The sequence below is a fragment of the Rhinopithecus bieti genome, unplaced genomic scaffold (genome assembly GCF_001698545.2).
Source record: "Rhinopithecus bieti isolate Rb0 unplaced genomic scaffold, ASM169854v2 scaffold_53640, whole genome shotgun sequence".
Lineage (NCBI taxonomy): Eukaryota > Metazoa > Chordata > Mammalia > Primates > Cercopithecidae > Rhinopithecus > Rhinopithecus bieti.
Window position 1 is genome coordinate 938,497 of NW_016821871.1, and position 4,447 is coordinate 942,943.

Below are 4,447 nucleotides of genomic sequence, written 5' to 3' on the forward strand. Positions count from 1 at the left end.
AGTTCAGCCACTGTAGAAAGCAGTCTGGAGATTTCTCAAAGAACTAAAAACAGAGCTACCACTTGACCCAGAAATCTCATTACTGGGTGTATACCCAAAGAAAAATATTATACCAAAAATTTACATGCACTCATCCATTCATTGCTGTTCTATTCAGAGTAACAAAGACATGTAATCAACCTAGGTGCCCCATCAATGGTATATTGGTTAAAAACAATGTGGTACATATATACCATGGAATACTAGGTAGTCATAAACAATAATGAAATTATGTCCTTTGCAGCAACATGGATGGAGCTGGAGGCTATAATCCTACGTGCACTAATGCAGGAACATAAAACAAAATACTGCTTTTTCTCCCTTATAAGTAGGAGTTCAACATTGAGCACACATGGACATAAATATGGGAACAACAGACACTGGTTTACTTGGGGGGAAAGTGTTAAAAAGCTATCTTCTAGGTACTATGTCCACTACTTGGGTGCAGCATACCCATGTAGCAAACTTGCACATGACCCCCTCTATCTAAAATGGAAATTACAATTAAAAAAAAAAAAAACTATTTTGTGTGCACAGCACATAAAAAGTGAGATGAATGACAGCAATGTCACAGGGGATGTGTTGAAATATAAATATTTTGTTATATCATATCTAGACTATAACTGAATGAGTGAGATATCCAAAGGTGAACTTAGATTATGTAATAATGCATATTTTAAACTCCACAATGACCACTAAAGACAAACAGAGAAAAAGAAATGATAAATCAAGAGAGGAGACAAAATGAATCTTATAAAATGCTCAATTAAATGGTGGTTACATGACACCTACTTCTTTATTCAGATTCAGAAAGGCTAGTATTTACAGAATAGAGAAAGATATACAATGAAAGCACTAATCAAAAAAAAAAGTTGTGTAGCCATATTGATTTTAGGAAAATAAGATTTCATAATATGGAGGAATTTCTGAGATAAATAAAAATATTATTTAATAATAAAGGGGTCAATTTTTCAAAAAGAAATAACATTTCTAAGCCTGTATGCACCTAACAACACAGTGTCAAAACACAGGAGGCAAAATGGATACAACTGATAGGAAAAACATAAAAATTAACTATTATAATTTGAGATTTCAGTTTCTTAATAAATTAATTGGGCAGAGAATCAGAAAGAAAATAAATGTCATGAATATCACTATCGGCCAGCTTGACCTAGTTAATATTTGTATACCACTTCATCTGACAAAAGCAGGACACAATTATTCTCAAGTACATGAGGAAAATTCACAATGATAGACCAGAATCTTCTTCATAAAACAAACCTTAATGAATTTAAAAGAATAGAAATTTTGCAAAATATTTCCTCAATTAATAACAGAAATATAGCTGGGATATTCTCAATAATTGGAGATATATATATATATATAATTTGTAGATGTCTATGGGTCAAAGAGGAAATTTAAAATAAAATATTTGTAAAATGTTGAGGTAAATCAAAATTAAAATAAAATTTATAAAAATCTGTGGGACACAGCCAAAGCAGTAATTATAAGAAGTTTATAGCAGCATCAAATGCATATATTACTTTTCTAAGAAATAAAGACCATTCAAAAAATAGTAAAAAGATTGGTGGTTGCCAGGGTTGGAAGTAGGGGATAGGGATAAAAAAGCAGAGCACAGAGATTTTTTTTAGGGCACTGAAAATACTCTGTATGATGATCCATATCATTATAAGTTTGTTCAGAACCATAGGATGTGTAATACCAGAAGGAATTTCAAACTATGAGCTTGATTGATTCTGATGTGTAAAGTAGGATCATCAATTGTAATAAATGTACCCTTTCGATGAAGAATGCTGATAATGGTTTTGTGGGGAGGGGGTATATAGTAAATGTAACTTCCTCACAATTTTTCTGTAAACTTAAAACTGCTCTAAAAATATTCTCTATGTAAGTACATATATTAGAGAACAAGAAAGATCGACAATTGATAGCCTAAAATTCCACTTCAAGAAAGTAGAGAGGAGCAAATTAACCTTAAAAAAAAAAAGTTAGAAGAGACAACAATGAAATTGAAAACGGGAAAACAATAGAGAAAATCTACAAAACCAAGAGACCATTTTTTTTTTTTTTTTTTTTTTTTGAGACAGAATCTCACTCTGTCGCCCAGGCTGGAGTGCAGTGGTGCAATCTCAGCTCACTGCAACCTCCGCCTCCCGGGTTCACGCCATTCTCCTGCCTCAGCCTCCAGAGTAGCTGGGACTGCAGATGACCACCACCACGCCCGGCTAAGTTTTTGTATTTTTAGTAGGGGTGGGGTTTCACGGTGTTAGCCAGGGTGATCTCCATCTCCTGACCTCGTGATCTGCCCGCCTCGACCTACCAACGTGCAGGGATTACAGGCGTGAGCCACCTCACCCGGGCCAACCAGGAGTTTTAAGTAAAATTGCTGTATCTCCAGCCAAGTTAGACCCAAAATACAAATATCAATATCGGAGGTGAACAATGCCCATCAACTAATGTTCATAGCGTAAAAGGAAAGAGTAATATCAATATTTTATGCGTGAACTTGATACCTTAATGGTGAACAATATAGCGGGCGCGGGTGGCTCAAGCCTGGTCCCAGCACTTTGGGAGCCGAGACGGGGCGGACAGGGTCAGGAGTCGGCCCATCCTGGCTAACGGAAACCCCCGTCCTCTACTAAAAATACAAAAATTAGCCGGGCGAGGTCGCGGCGCCTGTAGTCCCGCTGCTCGGGAGTCCTTGAGGCAGGGAATGGCGTGAACCCGGAGGCGGAGCTTGCGTACTGAGATCTGGGCCACAGCACTCCGCCTGGGTGACGAGCGAGATGCGTCTCAAAAAAAAAAAAAAATACAAAAAACCTAGCCGGGCGAAGTGGCGGGCGCCTGTACGTCCAGCTTACTCGGGAGGCTTTGAGGCAGGGAATGACGTGAACCTCCGGGAGGGAGCTTGCGTGAGCTGCTGAGATCCGGCCACTGGCACCCCAGCCTGGGGCTAGTGGAGACTCCGTCTCAAAAAAAAAAAAAAAAAGAGAATATTAATTGGGAGGACACCACTGCCTAAGACATACTTAATAAGAAATAAGAAAAACCCGACTAGCCCATACTGTTAAATTATTGAATGAAGTTGTTAAAAGTCTTCCCAAAAGGAAAATCCCCTCTTTTTTTTTTTTTTTTTTAAATCTGCGAAAACATTTATAGAAGTAACATGAATCCTTAAAAGTCTTTTCCAGACCGGGTTTGGTGGTTCATGCTTGTAATCTCACCACTTTGGGAGGCCCAGATGGTCAGATCACCTGAGACCAGGAGTTCAAGACCAGCCTGGCCAACGTGGCAAAACCCCGTCTCTACCGGAAAAAAAAAAATAATAATAAGCCAGGTGTAGTGGCGGGTGCCTGTAATCACAGCTACTTGGGAGGCTGAGGCAGGAGAATCACTTGAACTTGGGAGGTTGCAGTGAGCCAAGATTGCACCACTGCCCTCCAGCTTTGGCAACAGAGCAAGACTCTGTGTCAAAAACAAAACAAAACAAAAAATCTTAACATGAATATCTAAACTGTGTGATTAAAAAGGAACAGAGCTAAACAATTGAACAAAATCATATGAAATGAAAAGGAGACCTCTGAATTGTAGAGATTTAAGAGTCCTATATAGAGCAGAACAATAATGATAAGATTTTAAATTAAATGTTATAAGTAATTAAAACATTAGAGTTTATAACATAAAATAAAGGAAAATACAATCTCAGTAAAAACAGAAAAAATAGCATATGAATATTATAGAAAATAATAACTTGAGAGAAATAAATAAGACATTATCACTAAAAGATATTAATGGTAAATTATTCCAATTACAGAGAAAGAGTGAAAGAAAGAATGAAAGAAAGAAAGAAAGAAAAGAAAGGTCTCTTTCAGATATTAAAAAGTCTGAGGACATACACCATATAATTTATACAGCCATCATTGCCACAATACCAAACCCAGACAAATGCAATAGAAATAAACACAATTACAGATTAACATCTTACATAGACATAATAATATTTAAATATGAGCAAACCAGATACAAGAACATATAAAATGCATTATAGTATGACTGAGTAAAATCTATGGAATGGAAATGTGGATCAACATTTAATAATTTATCAGTGTAATTAATCATATTAACAAACAAAATAATAAAAATTGAGATCATATCAATAATACAGAAATCATTTGACAAAACTAAACATTTGTTCATGATAAAAATTATCAAATAATGAGAAAAAGACGGTAACGTTTTCAGCCAGTCTGAGGCTTATTCTTAAAAAATACTTAATTTTAAAAAATTCTCTTGGGGCCGGGCGCGGTGGCTCAAGCCTGTAATCCCAGCACTTTGGGAGGCCGAGACGGGCGGATCACGAGGTCAGGAGATCGAGACCATCCTGGCT